The sequence below is a fragment of the Lates calcarifer genome, linkage group LG15 (assembly GCF_001640805.2).
Source record: "Lates calcarifer isolate ASB-BC8 linkage group LG15, TLL_Latcal_v3, whole genome shotgun sequence".
Taxonomy (NCBI): Eukaryota; Metazoa; Chordata; class Actinopteri; family Centropomidae; genus Lates; species Lates calcarifer.
This window is the reverse complement of record NC_066847.1, coordinates 2,883,763-2,908,868: the sequence shown is the minus strand read 5'-3', so window position 1 is coordinate 2,908,868 and position 25,106 is coordinate 2,883,763. Positions and strand designations below refer to the sequence as shown.

General features: G+C 40.6%; 1 long non-coding RNA gene across 1 annotated transcript in view; it reads right to left on the bottom strand.

Moving 5' to 3' along the window:
• LOC127143337 (uncharacterized) overlaps positions 1 to 25,106 on the bottom strand; it is a 40,758-nt gene that overhangs the window by 10,132 nt on the left and 5,520 nt on the right. Inside the window, exon 2 of the long non-coding RNA XR_007814663.1 lies at positions 22,471 to 22,627. This is a non-coding gene — a long non-coding RNA (uncharacterized LOC127143337). The remainder of the gene's footprint in view (positions 1 to 22,470; positions 22,628 to 25,106) is intronic.

Sequence of the window (25,106 nt, the reverse complement as noted above, 5' to 3'; positions counted from 1 at the left end):
ATCCACAGTATATAATATCAATATGATATGCTTCATAGCCCACCGTTTGAGAATGGCATTTCTGAAAGCTAGGGTTGTATGATGTTGTTGTCACGCCATAATATGATATGAAATGCTGCTTAATGTCTAATGTCAACATGCCAGTCCCCACGGCTCAGGGACACAGCTCCCTAGGACTCCATGGAATCTGGTGACATTTCAATGGATTGTTTATCCCAGAAATGCCTTTCCCACTGCAGGAAAAAAAACAAGATAGGTCAACAGAATCCGGTGGGTGGGAGGAGTGATAAAGCTCAGTTTTCACGGTGAGTTTGGCTGCTGTGAAAGGAGAAGACGAACGGAGAGCGGAGCAGGGAGGAATATCTCGAGCTCTCTCTGTGAGCCACAGGGGGTTGTCTATGGAACATATTAACATATGAATCAGTATGATATGACTGAGTCACCCCTGAATGAAATATGTAATGAACCATATGAGGTCTGCTAACGAGGCAGAACGACACAAGTGAGATGAGAATGTGAAATTCAGTTTGAAGAGAAGGAAACTTTACTGTCACTTATTGAGGAGATGCAGAAATCTTTTACAGCCACGTAGTAAATCATACATAGACATACAAAAACCACCAACAACAATAACTGATAACAACTAGTTTGTGGTTTGTCACAATGATAGATATGTAAAAACACACCTGTAATTCACCATAATAAACTAGAAAATTGTGACTGCAACAGAAGAAAACCTCCCATCGCCAATTTGTCCAAATCATCATTATCATTATTCATTTTGCTATCAGTTAATGGTCACTGACAGCTTGTTTTCAGAAGTGCTCAGGGAAGTGTCGAGCCTCTGGTTATTAGTGTGATTACCAGCAGATGTGCAGATTCCAATTAGTGTGCACTACTTCAGAACAGAGTCAAAAAAGGCTCCTCACTACAACGTGTAAAGAGGAAAACACACTTCAAATCAAAATGACACCACAGTGATAAAGTGAAAATGTTTTTCACTACCTCTTTTAAATCGTAATGAGTGTGCAGACTCCTTGCCTGTTTCTCTCTGGACATTTCACACAGTGTCAAACAGAAATTGCACTATGAGTAAACCACACTCACCAATAATGGCTGAGCCACTTCATTAACCCTACTTAGTCATGAGGAGAAAAACATTTACATGTAAATATGGGAAGTGCGTATGCAGTGGTGTCCTGCTTCAATAAGAAGCACTTTCTCTGCTGCAATCTCAGCTATTTTCACTGTGTTTCCAGGCAAATGGTGTGACTGGACTCTGAGTTCTCCTAAAGTGTACATTATATACAATAAGACAGTAACTTCAAAGGAAGTGGAGGAACATTCCCCAAAGGCAAAGGCCCATCAAGTAATCACTCATTCAAGTAGAGATTAGACTGAACTATGCAATTATTGATCCCTAAAAGGCTAATTACATATCTTACTCCTGGCAATGATATACAATATATCAGAAACACTGAGGGAATAATTTTCTGGGAACAGTCTGAACCTAGAAAATTAATTAAAGTGCAAATGACTCCTGAACCTTCTTGTCTAACAGAGAGGGTTTTGTTGCTTTTGTTGTTGTGGAAGTGAGGTCAGGTGCAACAAGATGAGTTGTTTTGTACGTAATCACATGAGTATACAATATATAGTACGTGGGAATATTTGTATATTGTGTATACAAGTATATTTAATACCAATGACAAAGTATTTTGAAGAGAGATTAGCGCGGGGGGGGGCTAGACAATGCTGACAATGGGCAAGAGGTGGGGTACACCCAAGACAGACCGCCAGTCTATTACAGGGCAACACTCACATTCACACCTTTTGCCAGTTAACCTAACCTGTATGTCTGTGGACTGTGGGAGGAAGCTGGAGTGCCCAGAAGAAACCCCTGCAAGCACAAAGAAAACCTGCAAACTCCACACAGAAAAGACCCAGGGCTCAAACCCAGAACCTTCTTACTGTGAGGCGCCGTGTCGTGTCGCATGCTTTTCACACAACTGAAGCATATGCACCAAAATGCATTAGTGATGCACTTAGAGAATCTAAAACACATGGACCAGACCAACAAAAATACATTTCTACATATAAATCTTCATTACAAGCTGTTATATTGGTCACATTCACAAACAAAACAGGTCACAAGCGTGAAACCAGCACTTGTAGCTCCAGCAGTTTTCACCTGTTTTCCCAAAGGATCTTGAGCCTCCGAAAGTCTTCAAGCACATCTCTCTCTCTCTTTCTCCCTCTCTCTCTCTCCCTCTCTCTCTCTCTCTCTCTCTGTGTTTACAGGCCTACTGCGTATGTGTGTGTTGTGATTCATCATCGCTGAGCCAGGCTGCCGTACGCTGTGTGCCGTCGTGCGTATATTAGAGAGACAGAATTTGCACAGCGCCTCAGGTGTTACTTTCCCTTTGCCAGTTACAACCGAAGGTGCAAGACACTTTGGTTTGAAGTTAGGTGCTAAATATATGACAGCAGAGCAGATACTCCAGAGAGGGCAGAGAATCTACAGCTTCTACAAAAAGTAACACAACACTGAGTTTCCTTGGGATTCGCTCCTTCCTGACACACATCCTAATTAAGTGCAGGGCTGGGCTGCAATAGTGCGAGTATCTTAAATTCTTGAGGACAGTTATCACATCGTGCATTAAGAGAGTTGATATGCTTAAAGAATATTACAAAAAACACAAGTGCAGATTGTTTATTTATGATGTGGTGTTTACACAGAAAGACACACAAATCCTGAGTTCCACAGTAATATATACTGTGTGAGTAGGTACAAAACAAATGCATAGGGGCTTATTGTTTCACATTAAATATGATTTCTGTTATGTTATTGCAGAACTAATGACATTCTCACCAACCTCAGGTGTTTAATGCTAATTAGAAAATGTTAGCATGCTAATAAGATAAGATGGATGCAGGCCTGGCTGTGAACTTGCAGGGGGATATTTCCTAAGCCTGTCACAAATTACGTTATGTTTAGATTTAGTGTCATCAAAACTTTTTCATTGTAGCAGGGTATTTACTAAGACTACAGATGTAAACGAGTGCAGTCACAGTTCATCTGATTTGCATAAAATGCCACTAAATAAGATCTGAAGCAAAAGTAAAATGTTCTCTCCAGCTGAACTTTTAGATTAAGAGAAGATTCTTTCTTAACTGAAAGCTTGCATTCATCTGGTAAGGGGAAGTCTGTGTGAGAAAATACAAATAGCTTGATGTTGTCAGTTCAGCAAAAAGATAATTGAAAGAATGACTTTTGGTAAAAAAAAAAATGTAAAACTCCTGTGACGAGATCATTTCTGTGAAGTAATAAAAAAATAATTGCCTCTTTAATCAGTATTACTGGCTGCTCCAATGATATCACACTGGAGAAGAGCTGCTGTGAGCCATTAAGGGTGAGAAAAAATATACAGGAGTCAACTGTGAGGAACAGAGAGGTAAGGTCCTGTTGAGCTGCTGCTCCTTAGTCTTATGTTGTGATGCTGAGCATAATGCAACTTTTAATTTGTGTTTCTTTCTTTCACTCCATCTCTCATTCACTCTCATCCTCCGTTAAACAGTGCCATGGATTTTACAGCAGCTTTACCCAGATGTTAAATCTCAGATGCAGTTTCCTCTGCGGCAGTGGTCTGTCTGTAGAGATACATCAGGTGCAGATTCAAAGAACTAAAATCAATAATCAGACTCTTGTTGTCAGACTGGTGCTGGGTGTAGTGAGGTGAAGGTGAGCTGCTTGAAACTTTTAACCAGTGAAGAATAACAATGATTACTGCACACTTGATTGTCATTGTGATGGATAACACAGCACCTGCCACTTTTATGAGTCTGCTACTTACTTTCATATAAACAGATATTATTGGAAACCAGTGGCTGCCAAGAATGGTGGAAACATGCACTGAAGAATCTATCATGCATTTGAAAGTGGTCAGTAAAAATGTATACACTTGCAGCAGAGATTTAGTGTCCCCTGGTTGTTTATATTTACTGCCTAACCCAGATTCAAGGTGTGGTATGTGGTATGGTGTAGAAATTGTTGGTGGAGCTAGTCTAAAAATATTGACACTGGACATCAAAAAGCCATAAATCACACACTGTCATGTACCTTTGTGGCATCACACATTTATCAGTTGTTATTTCCTGCTAACAGCGCGGCCGCACGGTGCTAAATCAAACCACTGCCATCATCTTGGTAGGTGCAAGAAAGCTCGGTAAGGAAACAGGCAGTGGCAGGTGAAAGCCTCCCATTCGCAGCCTGACATTCTCCCTGTCTGCGCCGACGGGCAGGATGACCTTGACGAAAAAGGCAAGGTGTCGAGTTAGGAGAGAAGGGACAGGGTGAGGCGCTGACGCCAGCCTGCCACTGTGGTCTGTCAGACTGTTATCAATGCTGCTGAGCTGCATTTGTGGGTGGGACGGGAAGGGCACAGAGGAAGGCAAAGACAGTGATAGAATAACCACAGAGACGAAGGAAGGAAGGAAAGAGAAAGGGGGGAGTTGAGGATGGATGGCGGCAGGAAAGGTGTCTCCAGGAGATGGCGACCATGCAGGGTCGAAGGATGCTGCTTGTCCCCCTTGCTGCCGGGCTGTCAGCCCCACAGTAATGAAGTTAAATGAGGGCACTGGCTCAGCAGAGAGTGTTCTGAAAATGGGTGATCACCAGTGGCCAGAAGAAAAGAGAGCAACAAAGAAAAGGGTCCACAGGTGATTGACAGAGTGCAGGAGACGCAGTGCTGGCTCAGTCAATCAATAACTCCTTCTCTCTTGGGCCGAAACCTCCTCACCGGCCTCATCAGCAGGCCCCATCTCTGACCTGACAGGGGTCTCTTTCCATGTGTCATCACAGTGAAAGGAAAAGTGACCTTCTTCTTTCGTTTAATGGGATTCTTTAATAATGGGGAGATCTGGGAGCAACAAAAGAGACCAGCCTTTTCATTCTTTAATGGAGCTGCTCCTGGTTGTTGCCAGAGAGCCAGCAAGACTTGGAGATCACCACTTTCATTATTCATACTGTACGGCTGTGGCTTCGGGACAAGGTGACAGGGCTGGAGATTCAGTGAAAGCAAAATGTAGTTTTTTGTCACACCAAATATTTGAGTAGACGATTAGATTAATGAGAAGAGGAAGTTCATAAAGCTAACCAGCGGTGTATGTGGTTGACTTCATCTCAGGCCATAATTTGTGTCAGTAAGCAGTTCCAGTGATCACACTTTCTTAACACTCACTCAGGAACTGGTCCAGGTTTTATGCCAAAAGAAGATATGTCACGCCTGGTTTCTACTTTGATAAATGCCTCGGTAACCTTTTACAGTCCAGTGTGTCATTTGAATGCCACTGGTTTTTAAGTCATTGCTATAATAAGCTCATTTAAATTCCTTCAAACTGGCTCCCAGAAAATGGCTACAAACTACACAATGGCTGTCACATCATGATATAATCAGGTCAATCTGTTTATCATTCAAAACCACCACCACATAAGAACAGACAACCATACTACCATTAACCAAGTAAAATAAATACTAAAAAAATACACACATACATACATACACACAGACAGGCCTACATGTGCTTAGCATAAACACACATGCTATTAAAACAAGTGACAAAGTAATACAACTGAGCACATGGCACATTTTATCACACACTAATACAACTACCACTACCCAAGGCAGCTGTCAACCTACAAAGGTTGCTGATGATTCATAACTGCAAGTCGCAACGCTTTTTGAAAAGGTCTGGTTGTCAATGGACACAATGTGTTACTGGTTTTCTCAGTTTGAACATCACTGTGCAATGAGTTATTTTTTAATCACTGTATGACATCACTGGTTGGTCACAACCTAAAGGGGACTGTCACAGGTGGGATGGACACAGGTTTGGCTCAAAGTTAGAACTCTAACTTATCTTCACTGGATGATCATAATTTATTACCAACTCTATATTCTACAGACATATGACTTTTTGGTTTCTGACTGTAAAAATTACCATAAGACACTTATTCTATATGTATTGTCCTACGCAGACATGTAAACCACTACATTGTGCATGATAATAGTTGTCAAATAATGGCTATAATGCACTTTGATGATACAATTCTCTTTAAAGTTGTGTTTCTAGTTGCTGCTAAATATTTGTCTTGAGATGTCTTACGTGGACTTCAGTGCAGTGTTACTTTGAACCAATCTACTCTTATTTTTCCTTCACATATGGTCAATGTCTCTGTTTCAAATACCTATCTAGACTTTTAAAAAGATACTTGCCCAAAGGCTTTAACTGAACTTCAGTCAGTTTCAGACCTGAACGTCTTCACATCAAAGAGAGTTCTTCCTTACTGTATGTCCAACTTGGTCTCAGAGGTCAGCAGATCCACTGCTGCCTGGTTTCTTCCCGTCCAATTAGTGTGGAACTGTGCGAAGTTTGAGGCGAAAAATACTCTTTAATGTTTCTCAGACTGTTTCATGAGAATTTAGTAAATGTGTTAAGTCGTATTGTTGAGAATTGGTACTGGCCAGTATACTTGGAATGATGACTCATGATCATATATAATGATATATAATGTTTAACAGCTCTTATATGTGAAGTTTTACTTTGCCATTACATTTTAATGAAAACCTCTGACTTGCTGCCGAACAATGTCGTCCTCCACGTGCTGGTCTGACGGTTTCAGATGGATCCTTCATATTTAAAGCCATGATTCAGCTCCATGTTCATCAAATCCATGAAATATTTCTTTTGGAGGATGTTCTCCTATGATTAGCGAAATCATTGTAAAAGGAGCACATCACAAAAACAATCAAACCACAAATGAGAATTTCCAAGTGAATGCCAGGCGCCGCGTGGTCCAGCGAAATATTTTTAATTACCTTCGAGCGCCTTGAGTTCAGTCGGGCCTGTCAAAACATCGAGCTCTCTCTTTTAGCCCTCTAATTACATTTTAATTGAGAACAAGGTCCAATTTGCAATAACAACAAGGGAGAAAAGGTTCTCTTTAGGCCTTCCAGTGACAGGTGGACAATGTAAATGTTATTATGCATCATAATGATACAATGCAAGTGTAGATCATAGTGCACATCCCACAGACGATTCACGGAAATCTTAAACAATACTTTACAGGAGCTATTTTCCTGAGTCTGTGTTCTTTGTTTGTTCCCTTTATTATCCTTAATTTGCCATCCATCCAGCAATGATGAGGAGTCTCACTTCACTTGTTCCATTAACTTTATTGCTAATAATATATTTCATTACGGCCTGTTATTGGAAAGAATATTGCAATCTGCTCATGATAGCTCACGTCCAAAAATTGTTAATTAAGTAAATGAATGGTGAAGCCCAAATAAATAAATAAAGAACACAAATTAGCATACCGTAATTGAATGTCACTCTTGGTTATTCTGCTCTTTGAACTGATGGATGGGTACCATACACAACATAAGCTCTAATGGAAAAGAGAACAACTCCTCAGCACGCACACACAAAAACACAACACTCAGACACAGAGTGACACACCCGTTATCTCCTTGCATTAATCTACAGTATTGACAATAACACTCAACATAACATGAGGACTCTGTGAGCAAATAGCTTGTATCTGATGTGTTGTACACACTTAATCGCATCTCAACAGGCTGCTTTGTTATCCATCAGTGGAACGTCCAAAAGATTTATTTCATGAGGCCAGTGGTCACATAAAAACAGAACAAACACAAATACAGGAAAATACCAGGCAGTGTGTTGCCACTCAACTCACACTGACACCTTGAACTTTTAGTCCTGACATGTAGCCAGTCTCTGCCACATTAGGGTGAATGTGAATGTGAATAATGAAGCTGTATAAACATAGATGACGTATTACTAAAATTGGCAGGTTCTGACATTTTCCAATATGGAAAACTGCAATTGGAAAAATTACTAAGCTAAATAATAGCATATCAAAATAAAAATGATAAAAAAAATACCAGCAAGATAATTACATATCTGAGTGTCTGTTTAAATTCTAAGACATTTCAAAGCACTAATGTCTTCCTAAGTGGTCCAAGAGGTTTGACTATTATTATTAAGTCCATCTGGGGAAAAAAACAGAGAAACTGCTGAAATCTGTTGTTTACTTAAAGCTGCATTAATTGATTTATTGGCCAAGGGGGCTCAAAAAACATCAACACAAGCTGACAGATGCACATCAGTCCCACAAGGGGATGCTACTCCTTTAAAGGTGCTGCACAGAATAAGAACTTTTAGTAAAATGTCAGAATGAGAGTTAATATGTACTTACTGTTCTTTTCAGTGTAAGCCCATTTTTATTGCATCATACATTACAGAGCTCCCTTTGCTCTTTAAACCTGCTTCTTCACACCTGCACTTTGAATTTGAGCAGGAAAAACCCACCTAAACCTGCCAAGAGTATTTTTGTGCTGTAGCTGGTCAAACTACTCCATCTACTGCTTGCTAGTTTAAACTCTAACAATGCATCCTCAGTGCATGACCTCATCATCAGTTTTGCACATAAAATCTGCAAGTAACAATTATAGCTCTCAGATAATTATTTTGGAATAGAAATTAAAATATTTCACTCTCATTTTAAATGTGGTGTAAAAGTCTCACAAGAAAAAGTGCTGCACCACAAAATTATTTAGGCTGATGAGGTAGAATAAATTGATGCTAAAATCTTACTCGAAATGATAAACATCTAAACCATTTCACCTTTTTTATGTTGCCAAGCTCATTGCATCCAGATGGCTGTGACTACACAATAGCCAAACTAAATAGAGACAATTTTAAATGAAAGACTTGCAACTACCCTTGCAGAATTTATAGTCATGTTAGGCACTGAATGGAGCTTTAAAATGTGAAATGATGCCTTCAGTACCTGATTAGTAGCCATTCCTGCTGAAATTAAGTTGGCTGTGTCTGTGAATACCAAGCCGCAGGATGTGTGAGCTCAAAAGGCACATCGGTTTCCCCTCCTCCTGCTGAAGTACCTTTATAGAGCATCAGTATCGCCGGAGAAGATCACACCCTGTATGGCACCAGCTCCATCATGACTCCCGCTGCCTGGCCCGAAGACAGATTTAAGAGACAAAGGCAGGCGGGATGGCCGCATGAAAAAAGGGGGTCTCTTTGCTAGCGCCTAATGAGGATGAGAAAAAATATGGAGTCTTTTCTTTTCCTTCTTAACTCCTTGAGATGCCTGGGCAGTGGTGATAAAGAGAGTGAGAAAAAATGGAATTCATTTTATGGAGCTGGCTGCAACAGAGATGGAGGTCTCCAGAAATAGAAAAGTTTAAAGGTGCTGCACTGATGGACAAATGTGCCGAAACAACCTTCAGCTGCTGCTCTGCTGTTATTGATCAGGGAAAAACTGTCCACCTAACTTTAGTGAGGGCCGAAACCAGACACACTTTAAATGAACCACTTTAAAGGAGCTTTTTGTAAGTTTTCTCTGCCGCTGAACATGGTGTCTTGGTGGTTGTGGTGATGGTTTCTTGCCAAGAGATTCAGCCACTGAGTTTACAAGACAAAAGAGTTAGAATACGCCCTCTGAGCAGCACTACTTCTTCAGGGAAGTCTGAAAGCTACAGTGAGTCGCTATCGGAAAGTGACGACATGGGCAAGCTGGGCTGGGGCTAGCTGTTTAGGATACGCATAGTAAGAGAATAGGTAGCAGCTTGCTGTGAGGCTGCAGGGCACGCTAACTTCAGTAGAAGTGATAGAACTAGAAGCAAAACATTGCTGTTGCTTTCCACCACCAGAAACAGCTCCAGGCAAGTAAAGGAATGAAGTTTGATACTGAACTGACTACCAGACTGGCACTAAACAGCTCTTAATGCTAACATTGGCTGTGTGGAGATAGAAAAAATTACAATAGGTTCTATAAGTGAACAGGAGGTCATAATAGTTACAAGCTGATAAATACAGATTACTGGACATTGATCTCAGTGTTAGTCTGTTGTGTTGGTCTTGCAGATCTGAAAAGCAGAGAGACTGAAACAGTACTAAAATTATATTTAAAGGTGTCTGGTGTTTACCTGCCTAATCAGCAGTTCAGAGGCCAACTTGTGTCAGCAACAGTAATAAAACAATGTCACGCCAGGTTGGTTTGGTTGATTGACAACCTTTCACTGAACCTGAGCACACATACAAATGTCTAAATTAACTGACTGCTTCCATGTGAAACTTACAAAACATGGAGCCCTGAAACAGACAAAATATTGTATATTTTTGACTTGTCTAATAACCTTTTACTACACTGGGTGTTCTATCCTGTCAACAGCTGGGGGATACTGCCATGCCATGACTTATCATACCTCCACACCATCACTGACTTCACCTGTTGCCTAGAATATAGAGATGGGTGATGGCCTCAAGAAAAGAGTAGCAGTGTCTTAGTAATGTGTTACTACAGAACAGCTTCCCAGTCTTCCTTGGCTCTGGACCGGTTCTAGAGGGATGGGCATCATCTTTCAACAAATATTCCATTATTTGGTGTTTCAGTGGTTGCTCTAAAATCTCCTATAGGTGTCAGGTCAAAATGTGGTGACTATGAAGCCTGTAGCGTATGCCTCTTAATTGTCATATCTATTTTACCATTCAGCGAGCCCTTGTGCCCTCTGTCTGTTTTCTGTTTTGGCATCGCAGTGACAGATGTCAAGTTAATTTAGCAGTTTTCATTGGATATAATCTTTAATTCTTTTGCAGAGATTAAACAGTGCATCTACCATCTTCTTTGATTGTACACGGGTCAATTGCATCGCTAGGTCTGTGGCTGTTAGATTAACGTCATCTGCTTTACAGTGCGTGGCCAAAACCTAACCCCAGCCTGTATCCATTTGCTGCTGATCTCTCCTGTTTTTGGGGAGATCTTTAGTTCCCAGGCTCTGAGCCGAAGCTAGCTGCCCATGCATGACTAGTGAGTAACACTGCACAAAAACGTTAACTATTCTTTTATTGTTTCCCTCAGGCTGCCTGGTTTTGGACAGTGATGGCTGTACGATGCAGCTCTTGAGTGTGACTGACTGGACTTAACAGTGAATGCGAAGGAAAAAACTATTAAAGAAGTGTAACCAAAACCCACAGCAGATCATTTCAGTCCTTCTCCCCTCACAGTCACCCCTAACATTTTCCTGGTAAACACTGTGCTGAGTGAGCTACAGGTGCTGTCCTGTCACTTCCAATTAGATGTCAGCTATCCAAATGTAGAGCTCCGCTAAGCAAGTGTCAGGGCATCATTAGCAACGAGTCAAACTGCATTATGCTCAGACACCCCAATCATTATGGCCAAACAGGCTGGCTTGCCTACAGCACACAGAAAATAGGTGTCAGTGGAAGGTAAACGAGACTTCACTCAAACATGCATACCACTGAGAGAAGATTTCCCACACAGGGAATCGTACAGTAAGCCTTATATTCTCCTCAGACAACAGCTTGAATGTCCGGCTTCCAATTCAGCACTGAGCGTCTGAGCAAACAAGGTGTCTGGTGAAAACATGTTTGATGTTCTGCCAAGCCTTGAGGACATAAGGAGTGCTTCATCAGCTGTTTTTCTCATGAGACTCTGAATGTTTACAGGTAAACCTACTTACTGATGCTGGCTCACTGAAACCTAGAGAGGCCGTTGAACTGACAGGATAAGGCAGGGTGTACATATGCAGAGTAAGATAATTACTGCACGGCTGTCAAAGCTGCAACATGCAAACAACAGAGAAAATGAGTCACTAGCAGTCTTCATACAACCTACACTGCCTTCAAAGAAGCCAGATCTGAAGCACTATTTATGCTTCACTGGTTCCCAAATTCTCTGATGTGGCCTTGTTTAAACAAACAAAACATACAGGACCACATCAATAAATTCACACACAAAATAATGTATGTATTAAAAATGAAAATCCTGCGCATAGCTTCTTGGATATGCAGAAGAGCCTATTTTTTTCCACTTCTTTACAACAGTACGACTTTTTGCTAAATCCAGTATATATATATATATATATATATATATATATTATTATTATATATTATTATTATTATTATTAAGACCAAAACGACAAGGGGTTTAGGTTTGCTATAAGCCAGACTCGCAGCTCTGTGAGTCTGCACTAAGACACATCAGTGCTTTGAGCTAAATGCTAATGTTAGCATGCCTCTGTAACATGTTCACAATGACAATGCTCACATGCAGAAGATTGGGAGAGATAATGTTGAATGTTTCCACATTTGCTATCTTAGTTTAGTTTAGTTTTGCAGATCATAGACCAAAGTATTAGACAAACTGAAATATTGATCTGGTGATGGTGCTAGATGAAAGTCAGGGGTTTCACCAAAGTTATTACAATTCATCCTGAGGTGGGAATAAATGGTTGTACCAAATTTCATGGCAAGCCATACAATAGTTGGTGAGATATTTCACCCAAAACCACAAAAGTCAACCTCATGGTGGCTCCAGAAGAAAAAGCAAGTCAGTGGGACTCATTCTCCATGGACCATGACCAAACAACAATTATTGCCATTCGTGGGACCATACTAGGAGAGTTACAAGAAAAATAGATGAACATGTGATAAATACAAACAAGACAGCATCTATTAACAGCTGCTGAAGAGTCAGATTTTTTTGCTTTGGTTTCAATACCCTAGGCCTTGAGAAGCCTTTACATGTTTGAACTTGATATGGCAAGAATAAGTTTGCCTAAGTTGGCTAGATGACTCAGTTACACAAAACAAAAAAACTTTAATATACTTGTATTTAAACACATTGTCGCTCATTCATCTGTTGAAGCTTTCAATCAGCCTTCAACTCCCACAGTCCTCATCTGGACAGTCATCCCGTTGACTTTCCATTGACTTTAGTTTAATTAGAAATAGTTACATCAGATTTCTGTGTGCTGGAACGTGGCACATACCTATAATGACACAGAATAATCTCAAAGCAGCTATCAGTCACAGAATTCATTAGTAACCATCCCTCGGTGTTAAGCAATCCGGTGTTTTGCCTTCAGGCACTTTCCATTAACCTTCAGCTCTTTTTAAAACGCACCCATTAATGATAAAATTCCCTCAATGCAACTTCGTATAACAAATCTATTAGTGCCAAATCCTGTATATTTCTTCAGGCACGCCCCAAGCTAGATGGTTTTCAGAGCTACCGTTTCTCATTACAGTAGTAAACATTTGGAACAGGATGACCTGTTAACTCAAAAAGCCTGTAAACCGCTGTGGGGCTAAATAATTCTCTCTATTAAATCTGCTAGCAGTGTAAAGCTGCAGCCGGATGAAAACCAGTCTGTAACAAATCTAATTTTCTAGATTGTAGAGAAACAGCCCTTTTCCTTTTCTGTGACTGATAACAAAGCATGTTTCAAAGTTCATCAGGAGTTTTGATTGTGTTTCATAAAACCACTATCACGTCGCATTCGAAGAAAAATAAAAAGGAGTTATGAGACCGACAGTAGTAGTTTAGTACTGTCCCTCCTCTGTGTGCCGGCCTAGGAGAAATCGAGCAGAGCAAAGCGAAAAGCAGCGGGATGTTTTGAAATGGATTAATGCTCCCACCACTCGAGGTTAACAGCCTGTCGCTGGGCTTCCTTATCAGATGGCCAAGATCAATGGCACAAACACATCTGCTCCCCAAACAATCTGCCAGAGTATTGCTGGACACTGCACTGAGGATGAAATAAAATCATTATCCAGCAGCTCCCGGAGCTATTTTATACCCATTCGTCTTCTGAATCTCACACAGCGTAAAGAGCAACATCCATTGACCTGTTTAGGAAGACTGATATTCTTGTAGGAAGACAGTTTCAAAACTTGAAAACAAGGTGACACCTGACACGAAAACAGAGCAGAATCTTTTTTTCAGATGTACAATCTGAAATGTGCTTGGTGATTTTAATGCTGGATATGTGGAATTTGATGGATGTTCAGGGCCATATTACATTTTCTAGCAACAGGTACCATAGTATAAAATGTAATACAATATGCAATACATGTTTGAATTGGTCCAGTACTCACCAGTATGGTCTACTGGCAAGATATGATTCTTTCCTACTAAGCATTTTACAAATTTTACTAAATTAGTGCTGGAACTTTTTATAAAATGTAGGTGCTACTGGTGTCTGCCAAAACAGGCTTGCTTCTTATTTAAACAAGCCGCAAGCAGAGGCAAAAATGAGAATCTGTGTGGGATATGTGCTCTACTTCAGTCAGAAAGCTGGCAGGTAAGAACTTAAACTTCTACTTCTTTACATCCTTTGTCCATGGATGGCCTGTACAGAGCCTAGAGGGTATTTTGATTTGTAGACATGGATTTCCTATGACTAACGAGCAATTTGTAGCCTCAAATTAATAATTCTTGCAAGATTTGTGGCCCTAAGTGTTGCATTTGTATGCTATGCCATGTTGTTTAAAGTATTGGAACCTTTTTGTAATTTCAGTTCAAATCTTTTATTTTAGCTTGAAGGCCACATGAGTCAGAGCTCGCTAACAGAATGTGCTGGTACTGAGAAATAAACAAAACACTTCATTATCCATCTAAAATACTGAAATGTAGGCTACATTAAGCTGATTACCATGGAATGTTTACTTACTGTGATAACTGGGTTAATTCAACTTGTGTTTCCCCAATAAATAAACAAAAATCTAATAAAATCCTCAGTGTCCAGAACAGTGAGTATGAGAGCCGAGTTGACCACCACCACCTCACACAGCGCTTACAGCTACAGTAAGCCCTGAGGGGGAAACATGTGTCAGTCACCACCTGCACAGCAAGATACTATCACAGATTAATGAGTGAGTTTGCAACATGGTAAGTTTGGTAAAACAGAGTAGAGCAGGAGAGCAAAGGTGAGAACTTTTGTCAGTGTTGGACTGTGATGCTGTGGCTATTTCTCAGAAGTCTGTGACAGTGCAGACCTGGTACATATTTAACTGGAACATTTTTCATTAAAAAATAATAATTTTGTTCATTGCCAGTTCTAATAAATATCAGATTGATGTTTTGAATTTTTTCCAAAATCTTGACTCAACTCTGTTTCTCTCCTCTGCAAGATTTTCTTTTCATATGTATTGTGAGCACATGGTATAAAAAAGACCCCAATTTGGATTTAAAAGAACCAAGAAAACCACCAAAGCACTGAGGATAAAAAGACTATCTACAAATGTACAATTCCTGCACGTTGTACTGTTTAGTTACTCTGATCATTCAGCCAGAGGAACACAAGTAAACTACCCGAGTCATCCTAATTTTTGAATTCTGAAGGTAAAAATGAGGCAATTATCTCTTCAGGCTGTGTAATAGAAAAGTAATACAACAAGAGTGCTCTTGGGGAGCGAGCAAATAAATGAATATTATTACTTCTGAAGAAATAATTGACATGCAAATATATTCAACCCCTGTGTTTTTGTCATTATCATAAGTTTAAGCAGTTCTACATAATAAAGATTTCTGGGTAGGTTTGTGTCATTCTATTGTGTCTGTCTTACTACCTTAATGACACACATCACGCAAGATGACTTCTACACTCAGGTGTGAACAGTCTCAGCACCCTGGTTTCTCTCCTTTTACAATGAAACGCATAATCAGTTCTTTCATCACAAGAAACGAATATCAAGATCCTTGTGTGCCATCTCAGTCCCCAAAAGCCTGACAAGGGCACTTCAGGAGGAATCAACAGGTGATGTCACAGGTGATAAAAAGAAAAAGTTTTCCTGGAGTGGTGCACAGCTGCAGAGATCTGCATTTCATTTTTTAAGGACTTCTAAGTTCTTCTGAGTTTAAGTGCAGCTGAAATGAAACTGCTGTCAAAGTGCTCAGTAAATATCAGTGTTGTCTTTCTCTCTCATTTGATCCATTGTTAATCTAAAAATATTGATTCATTGAGCTTTATATGTTTTTGATGGCATTAAGCTTGTGTGTTAAATTTGCTTGCTGCACACACTGAATATCAAACTTACGTACACCATCATACTCAAGACCAGCATTTTAATACAAGTGGTCTTTCGAACGGTGCAAGTACAAGTCTGGTAACATCTCAGCTGAGTGCTGTGATCACGTCTTTGTTTTCTTGACATTAATCTCAAAGTAATCGTGTTCACATCGGTTGGTAAGGCGCTGAGCATCTCTCGGGAAATCAAACAGGGACTCTGCTGAAGCAGAGAGTGCTATGTTGTTGAAGTGGGACTTCTAGATGAAAAAAACAAAACTTTAGGGAACGCTGGTAACACAGCAGTACTCAAAAAAAGATCTCAAATATTGTATATTTCAAAACAAACCATTCACAGTCTGAAAATATGTGTATAATAAAACACATTTTGCTGTCAAAGACAACAAATGGAGTGAAATAAGGCACCAGTCTAATACATATCAATGTAAACGGAGTCAGCGCTTGAAATACCAACACCAGGAGTTCCTACTGTCTGTGTTTTGTATTGGCATTAAGTATGGCTATCATCACCTCCCCTCAAATAGTTTAGTGGCATAAAGTCCATTTTGTAAACAACCAGTGGAAGAAGAGGGGGAAAAAATCCATATGGCCACAGAAAGGTCAGTTAAGTATCAAGATTTTTCCTTAACTATGGAGCTGCTGGGGTTCCTGTTTTCAAAACTTTTAGTTTGATATTATTTTATGATTCATTTCTTTACTGTAAAAACATGGACTTGCAGAGATTTTTTAAACTTGAGGTAATCCATCACAGTGAATCATCTCTCGCCTTTATTTATTCATTGTAAGTTACAACACCATCACATGATACTGCTGCTGCTTGTTTCTAGAACATTCCTGTTCTCGAATCTCATGGGTTGGAACACCCTTGAGCACATCCCTAGGAGCAGATTTAAAACAGCCATGTAGCTACAACAAGAGGGAAAAGTTATGAAATCTTTATTGTGATGGAGAAGTATCTCGCATCTTGTTAATCTTTTTCACAGTGTAATGAAATAAATCAGCTGCGTGGAAGATAAATAATCAACATAGAATCCTGTGGTGTTACTTGGAAAATTAATTCATTCATTTTTTGTTTTGCTCATGATAGTGCACAACTAACAAAATAAATAAATAAATAGAAGAGAAGCTATTTATAGCTATCAATCAAATATAAAATGGATGGCAATAATGTGAAATATGGAATGGAAAACCTCCATCTGTATGGTCGTTGTAATTTTATAAAATGAACTGTAAACAAACTGCAGAACAGCAGATGTTGCTATTTCTGTAGCTTGTGAATGTAACAGAGGTTTGATTTAATTACATATAATCTGCTTTAATGTATTTGCCAGCACTGTTATAGAAAATGAAGCAAACAAAAAGTTCCTCTGTGTTGCTATAACAAGTAGAAGATAGCAGCTCATTCTGGACAACCTCTGCAAATATTTAGGTGGAAATAAAGAAAACATGTGATTCTTACTGTGCACACCTTGTCCAGCCAGCATCAGGACAAGTTGGTTACTGAAGGAAGGAGTTCAGCTAAAAGGAAAAGGTCACCTGGGAGTGTACAGCAGTGGGATGCCTTAAAGGTTACCTCCATCGAGCTCCATCAAATATTAATGACATCAGAGCCTCTGACAGGACCCCCTGGCAGACAAACAAGTCCATTTAGCAAAGGGGGTGTTTTAAGAAGCCACAAGCACTGTGATGCAACACTTTGTTGTCCTACTTCAACCTGATTCTTTTTGTTTCTCACTTTGTGCAGCTCTGTCTGGAGTACTCCAGCAAAGCCTCGGTTATCCTGCCGGGCATTGTGAGATAGCTCGAGGGTTTTTCTGAGGCAGCATTCGTGCATTTCTTTTAAAAGGTCACCAACAGGTGGAGTGTGACTTCTTGCCCTTATATTTCCAGTATTTCGTATTAACTTATCGATCCAGTTATGTCAACAAGGGAGGTATAAAGGTTACAGCTGAATGTTCTATCTCTGCACCCCTGCCTTATCAACTATGCAGCTGATATAGAGACATTAAGCCTGGCAGTAAAAGGAGCCAAAACTAATATTTAACTGGGAAAATATGCCCATAAACAAGCCATATGTTCTATAATGGAGTATTGGCAGCAGTCCTAGCAGAAATAATCTGAAATAGTGCAACTATTTCTCTGTTTCGTTCCAAAAATGGATATTTTACCTGAGAGAGGGCAAGAATGTTAAACACTGCAATAAAAGTTCAGAATGGGGATTCATCTCCCCTGGAAAGTCACCACACAGGGCACTGTTGTTTACCTCTTCCTAAAGTTGCTTTTGACTTCTTGTAACCTGAGATGAAGACTTTTCTCTGTGGATTATTACAGTAAAGAGATGCAGCGAGGCAGTTAACAGGTGTTAGCCAGATGTTCGTGCAGAATGCTGGGAGCTGCATACAGTCTTTCTGCTGTCTATTTGTCACTGATGTCATTGTTTTTGCCACTTGGCAGATTCAGGCAGACAAAGAAACCACTCAAGATATAAACTGAATTTGTACATGAACAAAAAAGCCACCAAAACTGCAGTTATCTTATTTTTGTTTATGACAGCAGCTCTGTGTTCAGTAATCAGTAAAACTGCTCAGTCTTTTCATGCAGAACTCATACGATCAACTCCACACATTTTCATATATTTCATCCTCTATCCTAACACTTCATTTCCATGGTAAGGTCTCATATTGGAATAATATCCTGTAGTTTCTTTGTGCCGCAAGTGTGGATAGCACTAAAAAATCTGGCATTCAGACTGAATGCAAATCAGGAGAAGCTCAGTTTGTTGCTGGAGGCTCCCTATGTAGACTATTTTATTCTCTTTTTTTGCTGCACTCTCAGTCAGTACTCACATTTGGAGCTGAGCTGCTGTGACTCTTGTTTAGTTGTTGAATTTATGAAACATCTTAACATTGTACAGGTTACAGAGCTATGGCAGTGGTATGTGGTCTTATTCTTATGTGAAAGTAGGCGTTAAGCACAAGAAAAACAATGTAATTCAGTAGAGCCTGTTTTTCTTCACATGCACTTACATGAAAAGAGAGATTTTCAGCTCTACTTTGGTTTAAGTCTACCACACACATACATCCTCTAAACAACTACAATTCAACAACACATATGCTGAGAATATAAAATGAACGAGGTCCCTCTGCGCTGCTTTTATAGCCTCAATGCTTCCAAGCTGCTGAGGTGAAACCCATCGACCCCAACAGTCCTGCAGATGCTCCCATCTTTCCTTAGCCTTGATCCAGGACTTAATAATAGATTGTGGTCAGCTACTCAAGTCTTCCTCTAGCATTGGGGGGGCTTCCAAGGCCTCCAGTTACAGGGCTACTGTACAGCACTTCACATTACACAGCACACAGACAGGGAAAACATGCTTCCCAGCCCCCGGCTCCTCACACTGCTTTCCTGCTTGTAATAGGTTCTGCTTGTGGTGTGGCAGGCGACTCGGAGGTTCATGCAGTCACACTGGGGGACTTCAAGAGGCTTGGAGAGGAGAAATTCTGCAGTTCATGAGGCCCACATGAGGCGAATGAAGCGAGAAAAATAACCACAAGGAATTTCTTTATGTAATCTTTTATGTCTGAGTCTGCATCCTCAATTTATGAGGCTGTAAACAGTATGCGCATATTTCATCACTGCAAGGCGAGAAAATGTGTGTGTGGCTGTGCATGTGTGGGGGTGTATGTGGACGTGTGTGTGTGGTGGCAAAGGAAGGGAGGGTTTATAATAGCACCACAATATTAGAATGTGAATAATGCATATAATCCACCTTTTCAGTGAGAAAATAAGACTGGGCCATTAAAACGCTCCAAACTGAAATTGATGACAAGCATCAGGAATTGCCAAGCAATCCACCACAGCAGTACGAGTGTTCTCTGAGTAGTCAGATGAAGCTGTTTGGCTGCAGTCGTACATGCAGTGAATGACTTACAGTTTAAGAGGCAGTACTCTATCTGGAACAGCTACAGCCTAAGTGCAGAATAGAAAGACATCACAGTCTTGTGAAACTTTGTGTAATAAAACATGATGTCTTAAATGTGAAAACATGTGCCGTGCAAGGCGAGTGAGAGGTTTCATCATCATCATCAAAGGTAGGAGAAGAGACATTAAGACAAAAGCAGTTGCTTGCTACTGAACAGTGTGGTGAAGTGTTTGCAGATGGGCAGATACATGTACATCTGTATTTGTCATTATTACAGGCAGGATTGGGCAAGTTACTTGCAAACTGCTTTTACTTACTCATGACACATCACTCACTCAAAAAGAAATTACAATATGATACTGATTACTGAGCAGCAAAAGTCACAGGTTCCTTCTCCACAACCACAAGTTCGCATTTTGGAGAAACAGAAAACAAGAAACTGCAGTTACTGACCATCCAGCTGTTAGCTTAGCCTCAGTGAACGCACATAACTCTCTATCAGCCCTGACCTCTAAACACAGTTACATACCCTCCAACTCTAAGACAAAAGCGACTCCTGGATGTACGTATACTAACGTTTGGCACATTAGCTAAGAACACACACCAACAATTACCCGGAGTCACATTGCTCCTGTTTAGGTGGAGGCCGCTGCTCACCCTGCACCTCAACAATACCACCAACCAGTCTGAACACAGATCACCAAACTGATATCAACCCTCCGTCACACTCACAGTAAGACAGCAAACAAGCCAACAACCAAATGTCAAAGTGACAGAGCGTTACTGTTAACTGGAATGTAATTACTGGATTTCAAATTGTAATCCCCTACATGACTTGCCACTGAAAAAAGTAATCACATTACTGTTGTGTTACGAAGTAATACACTACTTTAACAGGTTAAAGGATATGTTCACAGGTCAGTCAGTTTTTATATGTATTCAGAAAATAATTAGAATCAGAGGAAAGAACGCACCTGCAGGTGATACAGGAGTTTTCTACGACTCGAGTTATCACTACTATATCCTGTGATTACAGCATCTTTTATTCTGATACCATGTATATTTATTTGAAGAACAATAAGTGAATCTACATCACAATTTGTGGGTGTGCAGTGAAGAGATGTGCACTGCTTTGTATTACACATAACTAGCTGTCTAATGAATTTAATTTCTTCTTCTATCTTACTTTGCACTCTGTAACAATGGGTCTTTGATTTCACATAATGGTGTTGTTAAAGCATGAGTTTTTCTCCACAGTGAAACTCTATTTAGCTACAGAGCAGGTGAATAGGAGACGTGCAGACCCCTTATGCTTGGGTTTGTGCACATGTACTGTACATTCATGTGTGCATTTATTTTAATAGGGAGCATTTAACCCATGCTGGATATCAATTTGTGAGTGTGTACTGGAGAAGTCTGGGAGGAGAACATTGGCGTATTGATGTATGAGTTAAGGTGAAGCTGCACCATGGGAAAATGGGAGCCACATCCTGTTTACATGTGAATCAATACTGTTACAAGTCTAAACGGTGAGAAACGTCCAGGTCACCCTGGGTAGGAGGAATCCTGGATGAGGTTGGATAAAGTAAGAGAGAGGAGGCGTGGATGTGTGTAAGGACATGATGGTACACTGTATATTCATAAATAGATTCGGGTAGAGAGAAAGAGAACACTGCGCCCTGCCATTCTGAACACTCTGAGATGTGATATAAGATAACTTTGAAGACATAAAACTACACTGTGCCTGCTGAGCTGGATGACACACCAGTGAATGGGAAGAAGTAAATTATTGCAGTATACACAGGCCTGTGAGAAAGCTTTATGCGAATAAAAGCAATCAACTTTTTATCACCAAATTTCAGAGGCAACATCAACTTCTCTAATTAAGTGCCAAAAGCATCAACAACAACCTCTGTGGGTCTCAGAAAATGGTTCAATAACTCTAGGTAACAGTGGCTTTTCAGGGTGCTGTCATCCAGGTAGAGAACTAAGAAGTTCCCATGTTTATTTTCTGTCAGAGAATGCTTTGCAGAGCACACACACATGCTTTTTTCTTCCCTGCTTCACAGTCACTATGTTATGTACACCTGGGAGCTGGTATAACTACAAATTTATGTTGCTGGCCGATGAACAACTGAATCAGAGGAGTTGGGATTGAAGTGCCTTGCTTAGAGGGTGCCCTGTGGAGTTTTCATTAACATGTTTTGTTTACATTCAACCTTTCTCATCAAAACTCACTTTGTGTTTCATTAAGACCTAACGAACATGATGAATCCTCCATCCTCCAACTGGCCTTCACTCGCACTGTAAACAGCCACTGCAGCTCTTTTAGATGCTGCAGATGGAGCCAATCAGATATATTCAACATCAAAACACTCGACTCTTTGTTTCTGTCATCTAGCCATGAGAGCAAATGTAAAACCTTGATACAGCTCCCCAGGGTTTCACACAGCAGATTTTCTGTTTCATTAGATTTTCCTTAAACGGCCAAAAAAGTTTTTCAGGAAAAACTCAGAGTTCATTTTCTTAGTTTTTCTGAAACCTTCAACTGCATCTTGTAGTTGATGGAATACATGGTTTGTCAGTTTCTTTAAAAACAATACTACTCACCGACTCTGATCTGGATGTTATCCCCGGTGGAGGGGTCTTTAAGGTGGTCGATGGAGCTCAGCATGTCCAGAGCCATGTCACAGATGTAGTGCGTGTGAAAGGTGGTCTTGTTGGGCACGCCTGCCACCACCATGTAGGCATCACGGATCGTCTCCACCTGGACAGAGAGGAGAGTGGCCGTTTGTACATGTGATTAGTGTGAACATCATGTTTTGACTTGTTTTCAATGGGAAAGGTATCACTCCACAACAAAGAGTCACCACAAACGGCTCACATCCTTATGGCTCCACATATTTCCCAGGTGTGTGTGTATGTGTGTGAGTGTTGCAGCTCCTCACTCAGTCACATCAGAGTGTGTGTTCACTTAGTATTTTTGTAAGAATTATGTGCAAAATTTCAAATTTCTGACCTTGGCACCATTAAACGTGCTCTGTGTAAGTCTTTCTATCGCTGCATAGCCAAAGTTAGAAATCTAGAGGAACCATTGTGATTTCAGCATCAGACTTCATTCCTTTACTCGCCAAGAGCTGTCTCCAGTGGTGGAAAGCAACACCAACGTTTCACTTCTAGTTCTATCGCTTCTTTTCCTCTACTGAAGTTAGCATGCCCTGCAGCCTCACAGCAAGCTGCTACCTATTCTCCTACCAGACCAACAACTGGCTGTACCATCTCAGCCTCACCTAAGTGGAAAGCGCCAGGTAGAGTACAGAGCTTTCAAAGAATACACAGGAAGAACAGTCTCTTCCTTCCACAACTTTACAGTCACCGACTGTTTAGAGCAGAGGTTCCCAACTTTTCTTTCACCGCAGACCACAATTAAGGCTGAGCTTTTCTTCAAACTACTACTTTTCTACTCCTATTGGAGTTTCTGCTGCTACTCTACTGTTAAATCTCATTGTTTTTGTTTTGTGCTCATCGTAGCAAGTGAGTTTCAAGAGGAAGCAACAGATCACACCCAGTTAGAGGAGCCATGGCTGACTGATTATCTAACACACTGACCAAGTTATTTAGGTTCAAATTCAGTGGCCTGGTGTTGAGGGCATGACGAGGAGTGGTGAGGAAAGATGCATCACAAACAAAACGGTAAGGTAATTTCCTGCATAAATAGCCTGTAAAGCAACATAAACTGTAATTCAGCTGATTGCAGAATCATTTAGTTTCCTTGTGGCAGGTGAATAAGCAAGTCACAAACATCACAAATGAAAATGTTACAGGTACTTCCGCTACACAGGAAGCATGCACACTCTCACTTCCTCAATAAAATAACCTGCCTGAAACAACTGCCACCACATCCCCTCAGAATATTCAGTTACTGTATATCCCCCATGGCTAATACCACTGTTCTAAATATGTATGATTCTGATCCCTGCATCAGCATGGATTAGCGCTCTCCATCACTCGTTTTCGAAAGAACGAGCTGGGATGGTACCATAGCATCAATTAGTTATGTAAATGTCATCATCATTATTTAGACTGGGTTTTGATACCTCTATTCTGAGCGGCAGGGTTTAAATGAAAGCTTAAAATGAAGCGAGGGGCACAGAGAATTTCTTCTGATTGTATCCACACAGCTGTGGATAAAATATTAAACAGAGACCTCCGGGGCACAACGGCTATCTGATTGGCAATAAAAACCACTTGAACAATTTAAAACAGCATTAATTGGGATGTGAAAGACAATGAGGCATGGCAGGAGGGGAAACACAATGAGAAAGTTCAGATACCATGTGATCATGGTTCAGCTTGCATTATATTTTCCTTATTAGCTCTGATTTCATCTTACACAAAAACAATATGCCATGTCTTCCCTCCTGTTCCGTACGCCTCGCCATCTGTTGTTTTTCTCACTGAATTGTTCTCTTATGTTGCACTTCGCTCTTACAGTGGCCAAGATTGTCTAACTGTACCTCAATTTCTACAGGGATGAAAAAATGAAATGAACAAAAGGCCTATTTCTGCACAGATACATTTTCTCTCAGCCCAGAATGGAATGAGTCAATCTGTGGTCCTCACACAAAATGTAATCACACTTCAAGAAAAAAAAGAAAGTGGCCAACTTTGGCTCCGCGGTGATGTCAAACTCAGGATGAAGGTAGATAGAGCTGCATACCTCCCATAAATCTCAGCCCTGTCAGTGCACAGCATCAACAAAGTACTTTTCTCAGTGCTTCCTCTCAGGCCTTTGATATGCTTTAATAAATGTTAATAGAATACAGAGTGCTCGGGGTAGAGTTTAGGAATTACAAATTGCTGAGCTCATTCGCAGGCATCCTCAAGGGACTTCTTGGACTTCAACACCTTGACACATTCCCTTGAGGGCTCGAATGGGAAGGAATGAGAATCGTGCGAGAATGTAAATTGACTGGAGGGAGAGGCTGCCAAGAGAACGCGCAGATGGTTGTGTCAAGCTGGCAAAGGACAGTGGGGGGAGGGGGGGGGACGGGGGGCGGCACGTGGCTGTCTTTGGCACACCACAAGCATCTGGCACCGATGGCACAGGAAAAACGTGCATCCTCACAAAACCACTACCACCCTCAACACTGACGGCAGCCCCACCTCCCCCTTCTATATTTGGTTTATCTCACCAGCCAGCATCCAGGAAGACAATAGGACTGTGAAAATCCAGCCTGTGTCCC